We start from the raw sequence: 13,595 nt of genomic DNA, 5'->3' as shown, positions 1-13,595 counted from the left end.
TATACCCCCTCCACCTCGACCCCCAGCAGGCAGAGCGCCCGAGATCCCGGTTTCTAGGAACCCGGTGTTATTTCCAGTCCTTCACCAGGAAACCATCGAGCTGAATCCTTTACTGGGACATTTCTCATTTAGTGCTGTCTCCAAATCCCCCTCTCAAGTGGTCTGACATCTGATCTCCGGATTCAGGAATATCTTGGCAGAAGTGCGCCCTCGGGGCTCCCACCCATCACAGCGTGCAACACTGAAACGGGCATATGGGTACCGGGGCGAGCCCTAAAGGTGAGCCGCTGAGTCTGGAGGTTGGGGTCCGTTGGGGTCCCCAAGGAGGAGCGCGCTGGGCTGGACGCCGGGCATCCGAGGGTCCCGCAGTGCCTGGAGCCCAGGAGCGCCGCGGGGCCCCCGGCTGCGGTGGGGTGGGCGGCCGAGCTCGCCGCGCCCGCTTCTCCCCGGCCCCGAGCTCCCAGCCGGGCTTCGGCCGGCCGCGCTGCCCGCTCCCCCTCCTCCCTCCGCGCCCCGCCCGCTCCCCACCTCCGCGCCCAGCCTCGCCGCCGCGCGCCGGACGCGCCACGCCGCGCTGGGCAGCTGGAGAGCTGGCGGCGGAGCGGGCCGGGAGCGGCGGGGGCGGTGCCCAGGCCGCGGGCGGGGGGAGGAGGGCCGCAGCCCCGGAGAGGGGAAAAGGCGGGCCGGACGGCGCCAGCAGCCAGCCCCGAGGACGCGAGCGGCAGGTAAGCGCTCGGCGCCGGGACGGGTCTGGCCCCTTGGGGTCCTGAGACTCAGACTCGCACAGCCGGCCACGGGCGCTGGAGGCTCGGGCGCAGCGTCTAGCCCCGGAGGGCGGCGGGCCGGCGGGCCGGCGGGACGAACGCGCCTTCCGCCCGGCTGCGGTTCCTAGCCGGGGCCCGGGACCGTCCTGAAAGGCGGAGGCGTAGCTCCCAGCCCCGGGACTGGTTCCCCGACGGGGGAAGCCCGCGCGCCGTGGGAAAGGGGGCTCCAAGGGGAGACGCGCGTCCCCCAAACCTTCGGACGGAGCCGGACTCTCCCCAACCCGCGGGAAACTGAGCCACGAGCCTGACTCGCGCGGGTGGTGTACTAGACGCCAACTCCCGGGAGCCCGGCTCCGCGCGCCTGGCCGGGCTGCGGCGGTGCTGGCGGAGCGCGAACGCGCCCGGGCCCCGGACGGCTTGGGGCGGCACCACTCGGCGCGGCCCCGAACAGGTGGCCCCGGGCGCCGAGGGACGGAGCGGCGGCCCGGAGCCAGAGGGTGAGCACGCCGGGGAAGGAGGGGTCTCGTGGTCTCGGAGTGAGCGCATTTCGGCAGGGACTCGAGTTTCGAGGCTCCGGAACCCGATAAAAAGTGAGGGGGAAGGAGAGAGCTGACTTCCCGAGAGCCAGAGGAAGCAGGGGACAGGTTTTCCGTGGCTGCTTCGACAGTGACAGTCTGTACTGTGCACGATAATCCCCCAGGGATCCCGTTAAAATGAGATTCTGATCCCGCAGGTCTGGGGTGGGGGCCGAGCGTCCGAATTTCTAAGAAGCTCCCAGAGGCTGCTGATGCTGTTCCATGGACCACACTTTATCTGGCAGGCCCTACGGAAGTACTTTTTGCCAACAGGCTGAAAACCTGAGGAAAAGTGGGAGATCGGGAGACGAGGTCCTAAGACTTTACAATATATATAGCTTTAATACCTCTTCGCCACCTCTACCCCCAAACGCACACAAAAACATTTGCTACTATAAAGGCCAAGGGAAACGTTCCCTTCGCCCCCTGAAGGTTCGCTTGAAAAATTAACTGACAGAGGCAGATTGATTGGAGAAAAGGCATGCGAATCTATTAATGTGTCCACGGGGAGAGAATAATAGAGTGATTACCCCCAGTCCCCCAGTGGGGTACAGAAGCTTGTAGATTATCTTGAGGTTACAGAAAGAAAGGGGGCTCAACGCATGGCCCCAAACAGGTAATGGTGGTAAAAGAGGTTGTGAGAGGGGGAGAAGAGGAGGCCTCTCCAGCAAAAATGGTCTGAAGATGTCAATGAAACCTCACAGGTGGCAGCCCTCGGAGAGAATAGACAGTAAATGTTTCTTTCAGACCTTTAAAGGGGTCAGATCCTCAGTTCATTTCTCTTAGATCTGGACAAGGGAGGACCTCGATAAAGCCTGCCCACATCCGTACAGATTCTCTACAAATGCAAATCTCCCGCACCAAGGACGGCTTTGCATTAGCTCTACTGGCTGGCTTTCTAAACAACCATTTCAAAATATGTCAAAGAAATATATTTTGGGGTAAAATGTTTTGATTTCCTTCACTACTCATTTAATAGCGAAATGTTTTACTTTTCTTACCAACTTTCTAGTCAAATACACGATCTGATAGCAGGGCTGGCTTCATGGACATGCATCCTGCACTTGGTTTAATGACGAAATTCTTAATTTTTGAACAAGGGGCCTCTCCTTTTCGTTTTGCACTGGGTCCCACAAATTATGTAGCTGATCCTAATAGTCACCATACGTGGAAAGAGAACCCATTTTTTGATCAGGGTTCGAGATGGTGGGTGATGGAGAGTAGAGGTTTATTAAGGGAAGACTAGCTAGATGTTGCAGTTATCTCCAGTCTTTTTCAACTCCTCTTTGGCTATCTGAAGAGATAAGTCTAAGAGCATACCCAGGCATGCATGGTGTGACAAAATTTATTGCTTTATTAATATCAAAGTTAACAATTTATTAGGAGCTTAATTACTGATAGACAATACAATTAAGTTTGATATTGAAATAACTTTGTAAGTTTATTGACAAGTTGTGTGTTATTTCCAAAGGATTGGGGAGTCTCTAGCATCTCATAAAATTTTGCTTAGTTAAGGTCTAAGAAGAGCTGGACATTGCTTGGTTTGGCAGCTTTCACAGCTCAAATGCAAAGCTGGAAAACAAAAAGTGGCCAAATTTTGTAGCTGTTCAGGAGTATTGTTTTACAGGGCCTCAGCGTGATGCCAGCCCGGATCGGATTCCCTTCTGCTTTTATCACTCCCACATCCCTGCAAGGTGACTTTCATTATAAGGAGGATAGAGCATATTTAGCTACTGAAAAACACTGAAGAAAGGGAGGGCCAGCATCAGTATTTTGTCTGTGAAGAAATCTTGCCAAAAAAACACAGATTCCAGGTATGTGTATTTTTCTAGAAAAAAGAAATGTTGGAAATACAGAAAAGAAAAAGATTGTACTCTGACTATGGATATGATTTTGTTCAGCAGAGGGAGAAAAAGTCAGAGAAGTGGCATTTCATTGGCGGGTTTGGCAGGGAAAGGAAAGCTGCTGTGTTTTTGGTACCATGAACAGCCTTCCAGAAATGGCAAAGTGAGTTTGCTCAGGTGCAAGGAAGAGCCAGCAAAGAAGCTGATTTTCCATGGCTGATGTGATCGTTGTGGGGACTCAGAGGAGGACATCACGACATATGTTCTTGGTGCTTTGACGGCTCAGATGAAACTGAAAAACACATTTTTCCACTTTTCTGCCTGAGCGTGCCAAGTCGCTTTCAAATACACGATCCAAACTGGGAAGAGTGCTATTAAATTAACAAAAGGAGGGAGAGGGAGGTGTTTCTGTAATGTCCATGGTTCAAAAGATAGAAAGGAGGGATTCCGACTTTAGTCAAAACCTGGGAGCTAGTTTTTATGCTTCACTGAGAAAGGTTTTCCTGACCACAAGATAGGAAGAAAAAAGTTCTTTTAAAATGTTTATGGTTTCAAAAATGTGTAGGTATTTAATCCGCATGGAACTTATTTTGGGATCATGGTGTGAGGTGGTGGGTGATGGAACTTAAGAAACGGGCTAACGTTTGGGGAAAGCTATCATAAAATAAATTCCCGCAATCAAACAAATTGTGGTAAACACTGTCCCATTTTACAAATCGATTTAATGAATTCTTCAGTCTACTCCATGTTTTTCAAATTGAAGTGTAACTTATTACAGTAAAATTCACTCTTTTCAGTGTACAGTTCTAGAAGTTTTGATAAATGTATATAGTCATGTAACCACCACCGTATCAGGATGTAGAAGAATTCTACCACTCCAAGGAATTCCCTGTTGACTCTTTGTAGTCAGCCTCCCCCAACTCTCAGCCCCTGGCAACCACTGATTTGTTTGCTGTCCCTATAATTTTGTTCTTTTCAGAATGTCCTGTAAAAGAACTTACGTACTCTGTAGGCTTCTGAGCCTGGCTTCTTTCACCTAGCATAATGCATTTGAGGTTTATCTATGTTGCACGGATCAATACTTCATTCCTTATTGTTGCTGAGCAGTATCCCAAAGTTTGTTTATCCACTTACCAACTATTGATGATTATGAATAAAGCCAATATAAATATTCACATATGGCTTTTTGGATGAATGTAAACTTTCATTTCACTCAGGTAAACACGTAGAAGATGGCTATGTTGTATGTGAGCTTTATCAAAACTGATAGCCGGGCACAATGGCTCGTGCCTGTATTCCCAGCTACTCAGGAGGCTAAGGTGGGAGGATCGCTTGAGGCCAGGAGTTCAAGAACAGCTTGGGCAACATAGCAACATTCCCGTCCCTACACAAAAATTAAAAAATTATCTGGGCATGGTAGCATGCACCTGTAGTCCTAGCTACTCAGGAGGCTGAGGCAGACGGATCTCTTGAGCTGGGGAGTTTGAGGCTGCAGTGAGCTATGACTGGGCAACTGCACTTCACCCTGGGCAATAAGAGCGAAACTCTCTCAAAAAAGAAAAAGAAAAACAAAAAGAAATTGTATCCTTTTTTCCCACTTCATTTTCTATGGTAGTGAGTAGGAAGGCTATTAATTGTTTTTTGTACCTTTATCTTACATTCAAGCCATTTTACTGAACTTTTCTTAGTTCTAATAGTTTTTCAGTTGATTTTCTTGGATTTTCAAAGTAGACAGTCAAATTGCAAATGGCAATAATATAGGGAATTTTCCCTCCAATATTTTTACCTCATTTTATTTTCTTGTTTTAGTGGCTAGGCTTCCCTGTAGGATAATGTTGAGTCGTAGTTGCTACTATTTTACCATTAACTATTGTGCTTGCCATAGGGTTCTGGTAGCTACCTTAATTATCCTCAGGAGGTTTCTTTTCCATTGTTAGCTTGCTAAAAGTCTAAAGTTTAATTTTAAAATTTCTTGTTCTGCCTGGAACTCTTTTTTTTTTTTTTTTCTATTGAAAGTCTAAGAGGTTTAGGATCCGTTAGTTCGCTTCTTGACTTTGGAAGTTCATATTTTGATCTCACTGGAGGAGAAGTTAGTGTAGCATTAAGTCAATTCATTTTATTTTATTTTATTTTATTTAGATAGAGTCCCGCTCTGTCACCTAGGCTGGAGAGCAGTGGTAGTAATCTCGGCTCACTGCAGCCTCCGCCTCCTGGGTTCAGGTGATTCTCCTGCCTCAGCCTCCTGAGTAGCTGGGACTACAGCTGTGCACCACCACACCTGGCTAATTTTTGTATTTTTAGTAGAGACGGGGTTTTGCCGTGTTGGCCAGGCTGGTCTCGAACTCCTGACCTCAAGTGATCTACCCGCCTCGGCCTCCCAAAGTGCTGAGATTACAGGCATGAGCCACTGCGCCTGGCAATTCATTTTATTTAGATGATGAAGAACCTACCTTTGGAGGTTTTTTAAATAATGTTCTTATTTGGGAGAATGCTGGGTGTACTGAGGAAGAAAGAGAATCAAGAGATAGTTTATAACCTACTCATGTATAAACAAGGTAGCTTTTTCTAGTGTTCAAACTTTTTTTGCCCACCATTCACAATAAGTACATTTCATATTTCTTTTTTTTCTGTCTTTTTTTTAATTTTTTTTTTTTTTTTTTTGAGACAGAGTCTCACTCTGTTGCCCAGGCTAGAGTGCAGTGGCGCAATCTCGGCTCACTGCAGCCTCTGCCTCCCAGGTTCAAGCAACTCTCTGCCTCAGCCTCCCGAGTAGCTGAGATTGCAGGTGCCCACCACCACACCCGACTAATTTTTTTTTTGTATTTTTAGCAGAGATGAGGTTTCACCATCTTAGCCAGGTTGGTCTTGAACTCCTGACCTCATGATCCACCCGCCTCGGCCTCCCACAGTGCTGGGATTACAGGCGTGAGCCACTGCACCTGGCCACATTTTATATTTCAACTCAGTCCAAACATACTTGTATGTAATGGAAACAAACTCTCACAGTCTTTGTCTTTTTCCTGTGTGCAATGTATTGATATTTTCAATTATCTTTCATCTGTTCTATTTTATTTTAAACTGATGATCATGATTTTCCAAATTGATTTGACCACCCTTTCATTTGATTTTTTGACCCATAGTTTGAAAAACATTGTTTTGTAAAACTGCTCATTTAGTTTCTAAGCCCCCAAACTGCTGGATTGTGTCCAGAACAGATTCATTTTATATCAGATCCTGCTATAATGCAAAGTAAGTTCATTTATTATGCTCTGAGATCATTGTAACTACCCATTTCTCTCTTGAATTACTGTGTAGCCTCTAAACCAGTCTTTCAGTGTCTACTTTTGACCCCACAGAATAGCCAATACGTGCAGTCTTATAAGTCCATGACTCAAACTCCCCTAATGACCTCTTTCCACACTTTTTTTTTTTTTTTTTTTTTTTTTTTGAGACAGAATCTCGCTCTGCTGCTCAGGCTGGAGTGCAGTGGTGCGATCTTGGCTCACTGTAACCTCTGTCTCACAGGTTCAAGAAATTCTCCTGCCTCACCTCCCTAGTAGCTGGGACTACAGTTTCATGCCTCCATGCCTGGCTAATTTTTATATTTTTAGTAGAGTCGGGGTTTCACCATATTGATCAGGCTGGTCTCGAACTCTTGACCTCAGTTGATCCACCCACCTCGGCCTCCTAAAGTGCTGGGATTACAGGCATGAGCCACCGCGCCCGGACTTTTTTTTCTCTTGAGACAGGATCTCGTTTTTTGCCCAGACTGGAGTGCAGTGTCATGATCATGGCTCACTGCAGCCTCAACCTTCCGGGCTTAAGCAATCCTCTCACCTCAGCCTCCTGAGCAGCTGGAGGCACTACAGGCTTGTGCCACCATGCCTGGCTAATTTAAAAAAAATTTTTGTAGTGACGAGGTCTCCCTGTGTTGCCCAGGCTGGTCTCGAACTCCTGGATTCAAGCAGGCTTCCTGCCTCAGCCTCCCAAAGTGCTGAGACTACAGGCATGAGCCACTGCACCCGGCCTGCACTTTTTTTTTTTCTTAGGCGAGATGGGGTCTCAGTCTGTAGCCTAGGCTGGAGTGCAGTGGTGTGATCATAGCTCACTGCAGCCGCAAACTGCTGGGCTTATGCAACCACACCTGGCTAATTTTTGTATTTTTAGTAGGGATAGGGTTTCACCATGTTGGCCAGTCTGTTGAACTCCTAGCCTCAAGTGATCCTCCTGCCTCGACCTCCCAAAGTGCTGGGATTATAGGCGGGAGCCACCACGCCGCCTCCTACCATACTTACAATCAATCCCTAGGGCCTCACTGGTACCTCCTTTACCCCCTATTCTCAACTTCTCCAAACACAGCCTCCTCCGTGCTTGTGTTCCTCACCCAGGCCAAGCGTTTGCCATGCTACCTGCCCAGAACACCATTTCACCAGATAGTTTCTTTGTTTCATTTGGGTCTTCTCTAACCCTCATTCTAAAACCGTACTCCCCACTTACCACAGGAAGCGTCCATTCCCTTATCCCACTTCTGTTTTCTTTGTATCACTGTTACCTGCAGTTATGTTATTTAGTTATTCGTTTACTGATGCTGCGTCTTCTTTTCCTTGCTGGAATATAAGCTCCAGGAAGGCAGGGACTTTGTGTATTTTGCTCATCATTGTGTTGTCAGGACTTAGAACAGTGGGACGTAGTAGGTGCTTTATCCACGTGTCAAATGACCGAATGAATGAGCCTAGAATGTAGATAAAATCTGGCACTTGTCCTAAGAGAAGTGTAATGTGCCCTGCCTTTCTGTTCCAATGTTAGTGTGGAAATTTCTTTAGGTTAAGCATGGAGTATTTTAATGTAAGCAGTTCATTAACCAATGCACACTCACCTGGTATCCACTATATTTCTGACACTCTCATAATAATAATGATAGCTAATATTTACTGAGCAGTTACTATTCTTATTGCTTTCCATCTGTTAACTCATTTAATCCTCCCAACCTCTGGAAGCAGGTACAATTCTCATCATTTTACAGATGAGGAAACTGAGGTACAGAGAAGTTAAGTTACTTGTCTGAGGTCATACAGAAGGTAAGCAGTGGGTCCAGGGTTTGAATACAGACCATCTGATTTCAGAGCCTGTGTTCTTCATCACAAGCTCCTAGCTAGAGCAAGGAGTGTGCACAATTCCTGACCTTTGTAAGCCTGTCATGTTTATGGCTTAGCTTAGTGGTTCTCAACTGGAGATGATTTTGCCTCCCAGGGGACATTTGACAATGTCGAGAGACATTTTTAGTTGTCATGACTGGCAGGGTTTGGAGGTGCTACTGGCGTCTAGTGGGGAGAGGTCAGGGATGCTGCTAAACATCCTACAGTGCACAGCACAGCCATCTCACCCCAACAAACAGTGATCCGGCCCAAGCATTAATAGTGCCAAGGTTGAGAAACCCTGCCGTGGCACAGTGGTTCTGAAAGCCCGCTGCCTATTGGAATCACTGGGGGAGCTTGATAAATCAATACCGATGTCCAGGTCTTGTTCCTGACCTTAATAAACCTCAAATGGACCTTCAACATGGCCTGCAGTCCTACCATGCTTGCCTAGTGGGTTTGTTTTTCCATTCTCCAAAACAGCTGTTTGACACCTTTTATTTCCTCTGCCCCTCCTAGATCAGTTGCTGATTCTGGCTCATTCAACAGGAGCCTCCTCATATCCCACTACCTGGACCCCCAACAGGCCCATATTTGCACAATTCCCCAGTGCCACTGTGAAACTGTGACTGAAATGTCCCTAATGGATCAAAAACTGGCTTCTTTTCTGGGCTCTGGGTCCCTCATCCTCTTTGTCTTCTCAGGGACTTTTTTTTTTGCTTTTTTTTTTTTTTTTTTTTTGAGACAGATTCTTGCCCTGTCACCCAGGCTGGAGTGCAGTGGTGCAATCTCGGCTCACTGCAACCTCTGCCTCCCGGTTTCAAGTGATTCTCCTGCCTCAGCCTCCTGAGTAGCTGGAACCACAGGTGCCCATCACCACACCTGGCTATTTTTCTTTGTATTTTCAGTAGAGATGGGGTTTCGCCGTGCTGGCCAGGTTGGTCTCGAACTCCTGGCCTCCGGTGATCCGCCTGCCTCAGTCTCCCAAAGTGCTGGGATTACAGGCGTGAGCCACCGCACCTGGCCTTAACTTTTTATTTAGAAATAATTTTAAACTTTACAAATAAGTTGAACATTTTTTTAAAAAAGTACAAAGAACACCCCTATGCCCTTAATCCAGATTCCTCTATTGTTAGCATTTTATCCTGTTTGCTTTATCATTTACACTCTTGCTTGCGTACCTAGGATTTTCCTGAACCATTTGAGGATAAATTTCATGCAGCAAGAACTTTAACTCCTAAATCCTTCAGTAGGGATTTCCTAAGTATCAGAATATTCTCTCAAATAATCACAGCACTGTTATCAATCTCAGTAAATATTTTGATAAGATACTGTTATCTAATCTGCCATTTGTATTCCAATTTTGACAATAGACCTGATAACATCCTTTACAGCATTTTTTTCCTTCTAGTACAGGATCCAGTTTAGGGTTGTTGCATTGATTGATTGATTGATTGAGATAGGCTGGAGTGCAGTGGCACAATCTCAGCTCACTGCAACCTCTGCCTCCCAGGTTCAAGTGATTCTCCTGCCTCAGCCTCCCGAGTAGCTGGGATTACAGGCGTGTACCACCACTCCCAGCTAATTTTTGTATTTTTAGTAGACATGGGGTTTTGCCACGTTGGCCAGGCTGGTCTCAAACTCCTGACCTCAGGTGATCTGCCTGCCTCAGCCTCTCAAAGTGCTGAGATTACAGGCGTGAGGCACCACGCTGGCAGGTTTAGGGTTGTTGCATCTAGTTGTCATGTCTCTTAGTCTCTTTTAGTCTGGAACACTTCTATTGCCTTTCTTTGTCCTTTGTAACATTGATATTTGTGTTGAATATAGACTATGCCGTCTCCCTTTTTTTTTTTTTTTTTTGAGACAGAGTCTCGCTCTGTCACCAGGCTGGAGTGCAGTGGCGCAATCTCGGCTCACTGCAACCTCCACCTCCCGGGTTCAAGAGATTCTTCTCCCTCAGCCTCCCAAGTGGCTGGGATTACAGGCACGAGCCACCATGCCCAGCTAATTTTTGTATTTTTAGTAGAGACGGGGTTTCACCATGTTGGCCAGGGTGGTCTCGATCTCTTGACCTCGTGATCCACCTGCCTTAGCCTCCCAAAGTGCTGAGTGCTGGGATTACAGGTGTGAGCCACCATACCCGGCCTTTTTTTTTTTTTTTTTAATAGAACGTTAATCATGTCTGGTTAGTCTGATGTCTCTTGTGATTGGACTCAGGTTATGTATTTTTAGCCTGAACACTGCATGGATGACATTATGTCCTTCTCAGGGTATCTTATTTTGGAGGCTCATAATGTCTATCTCTTCCTCATTGGTGATGTTAATTTTGATCACTTGGCCAAGGCATTGTCTAATTTCTCCACTGTGTAGTTATTGGTTTTTCTTTCCAAATCCACAGTCTGTGGGAAGACACAAATATCCTGCTCAAAATTTCCCTCTAGGGCCGGGTGTGGTGGCTCACGCCGTAATCCCAGTACTTTGGGAGGTTTACGCGGAGGATCAGTCGAGCCCAGGAGTTCCAGACCAGCCTGGGCAACATAGTAAGACCCCGTCTCTACAAAGAAAATTAAAAAATTAGCCAGGCATGGTGGTATGTGCCAGTGGTCCCAGCTACTTGGGAGGCTGAGGTATTAGGATCACTTGAACCCAGGAGATGGAGGTTGCAATGAACCATTATCGGACCACTGCACTCCAGCCTGGGTGACAGAGGAAGACCCTGTCTGAAAATAATAATAATAATAATGATAATAATAATTCCCTTTAGATTTAGCATCCAGTGATGGTTTTTGTATGATCTAGTCTTTAATATGGTTGAAAATAATAATTTTCGACTCTAGTATTCCCTCCACATTTGGTCCAGAGCCCTTCCTTCTCCACTATTTATTGATTGATTCATCTATTTATTTTTGGTATGAAATAATGAATTCATATTTTCAAAATAGGCTTACAATTCATTACTATAGTTAATTATTTTAATGCACAAATTGTAAAGGACTTAATTATGTATTGTTTCCTTCTCTCTGCCTAATGAACTCCTCTCTCCCTGTTCTAGATCATTCCCATCAGCTTACGATCCTGCTCTAATGTCTAATATCTTCATCAATTCCATATTCCCCTCCACTCATTCCCCACCCCCATTTCTAGTCACTCCTTCTCAGAGGATCTTCTTAAAAGGATGCTCATATTTTATCACTCCACATTGTCAGTCCTCAGTGAATCCACATTGGCAAATACAGCCATCACTTCTTTACTTACATGTTTTACTTGGCGGCAGCATTTGATAGTCATTCCCTCCTTCTTTGACCACTTTCTTCTTGTGGCCTCCATTATCCTACGCTCTCTTGGTTTTCCTGTCTTGCTGGTAGCTCATTGTAAGTCTCCTCATCCTCCGTTCTACCTACGAAGGTTGATGCCCCTCCAAGGCACTGGGAACTGTTCTTCTCTTTCTGCCTAGTCTCCTGGGATGAGCCCATTCATTCCTATGGCTTTCCATTCCATCTAGATGCTGGTACCTCCAGTTGTGACCTTTCCTACACTTAAGACTTAATAATTTGCGTGAATCTCTAAGAGGCATCTCAAACTCAATATTTTCCAAAGCAAAATCCTGATTCCCTGTCACCTTCATGCAAAACCTGATTCTCTCCCTGTGAAATCCATCTCAGTCCATGATGTCACCATTCACTCCATCGTTCAAGCTCCACACCTGCAAGTTTCATGCCCCACATCCAACCCATCAACAAATCTTGTCAATTTGGCTTCTAAACTGTATCCCAAGTCTTCCCACTTCTCTCTACTCCTACTATTCCACTATATTTCAGTCCTTCTCCATCTCTTTCTTGGATGATTGTAGTGGCCTCCTAGAATCCGATATCCACATGGCAGCTAGAGTATCTTCTTAGAAGCATTAGTTGGATTGTGTCATTCCCTACTGGACTATGGAAGTCTGCCATGTTCTGGTCCCTGCCCCTGTTCTATATCTGTTGCTGACTGGGCTTCTTCATTGATTCTTCTAGCACATTAACCTCATTTTAGTCTTTTATACTAACTGTTCTGCCTGGAATGTTCTTTCTGTCCTCTCCTTCATCTTCTGGTTTGTTTTTTTTTTGAGATAGAGTCTCGCCCTGTCACCCAGGTTGGAGTGCAGTGGCGCAATCTTGGCTCACTGCAACCCCCGCCTCCCGGGTTCAAGTGATTCTTGTGCCTCAGCCTCCTGAGTAGCTGGGATTATAGGTGCATTCAACAACACCCAGATAATTTTTGTATTTTTAGTAGAGATGGCAGGGTTTTGCCATGTTGGCCAGGCTGGTCTCAAACTCCTGGCCTCAGGTGATCCACCCGCCTCGGCCTCCCAAAGTGCTGGGATTACAGGCGTGAGCCACCATGCCTGGTCCCTCCTTCATCTTCTTATTGCTGGTTCCTCATCCTTCAGATCTCAGTTTAAATATCTCCTCTTTGATGACCTGATCCAAAATAGCCACCAGGTTACCTTCTATATCATCTCACCTTACTCTAATTCTCAATGCTGTATTTATTTTCTGTTAATTTCCTTGTTGATTTGTACATTTATTGTTCTCTTCTCCTCCTTCCACCCTCCTCACACTAGAATGTGAGCAGGGTCCACATCTTTACCCCCAGTGCCTAGAATAGTATTTGGCATGTAGTATTCAATTTTGGTGTTTAATAAATATTTGATGAATAAATAATACATTTAATCCTTCATGCATGATTCTCAGCACATGGAAGACACTCGCTAAATGTCCTCTTGTTGTCTTTCCCCAAGAGTACATTCTTGTGTCTGGGGCTAGTCTAGAAGTTTCCAGTGAAGACAATCATCTGATAAAGAGATTCATATTTCTGTGTTAGGATCCTGATTATTAGGGTTTCTAGACAAAGGGGAATTACATTTTACCAAGAAAAAAAACAGTGATAGAATTCCAGGGATCATTAGTGTCACATTTTTCAGTGTGGGACTTTCCTGGCCCTCCTAACTACAAGACTGGTTCTCAGATTCCACAAAATTGACATGTTTTATCTTGGGATTCTGACGTGTAAATTTTTGAAATACTTCATTTGGGAGGATCACGTGGATTTTTAGGTGGGAAGAAGGGGATAGCAAAGGAAGTGGCATTCTTCTCTGCCTTTGTTAATAGTATTTCCTGTGCCCATTTCAACGTTAGCTCTGGTATAACACAAGTGATAAGCTGTGTGTGTTATTGAAATCTGAGAAAAGGGCACCAAAAAATGTTTAGTGCTTTGTACTGGTCTAAAATTCATGAC

The 13,595-nt window shown here is 45.9% G+C and overlaps 1 protein-coding gene across 21 annotated transcripts in view; it reads left to right on the top strand.

The window, feature by feature from the left end:
* Positions 1-260: 260 nt before the first annotated feature.
* ADGRG2 (adhesion G protein-coupled receptor G2) overlaps positions 261-13,595 on the top strand; it is a 142,327-nt gene continuing 128,992 nt past the window's right edge. For 8 of the 21 annotated variants that reach the window (XM_055269349.2, XM_055269346.2, XM_055269343.2 and 5 more), the window contains exon 1: positions 668-725. The gene's annotated coding sequence lies outside the window, so the exon portion shown is untranslated. Of the gene's footprint in view, positions 280-667; positions 726-833; positions 1,262-13,595 lie in introns of those variants that run through there. The other 13 variants (XM_055269330.2, XM_055269342.2, XM_055269338.2 and 10 more) reach the window with 4 other exon arrangements.

The sequence above is a fragment of the Symphalangus syndactylus genome, chromosome X (assembly GCF_028878055.3).
Source record: "Symphalangus syndactylus isolate Jambi chromosome X, NHGRI_mSymSyn1-v2.1_pri, whole genome shotgun sequence".
NCBI classification, from domain to species: domain Eukaryota; kingdom Metazoa; phylum Chordata; class Mammalia; order Primates; family Hylobatidae; genus Symphalangus; species Symphalangus syndactylus.
The sequence above is the reverse complement of the archived record's forward strand: the minus strand, read 5'-3'. Positions and strand labels throughout refer to the sequence as shown.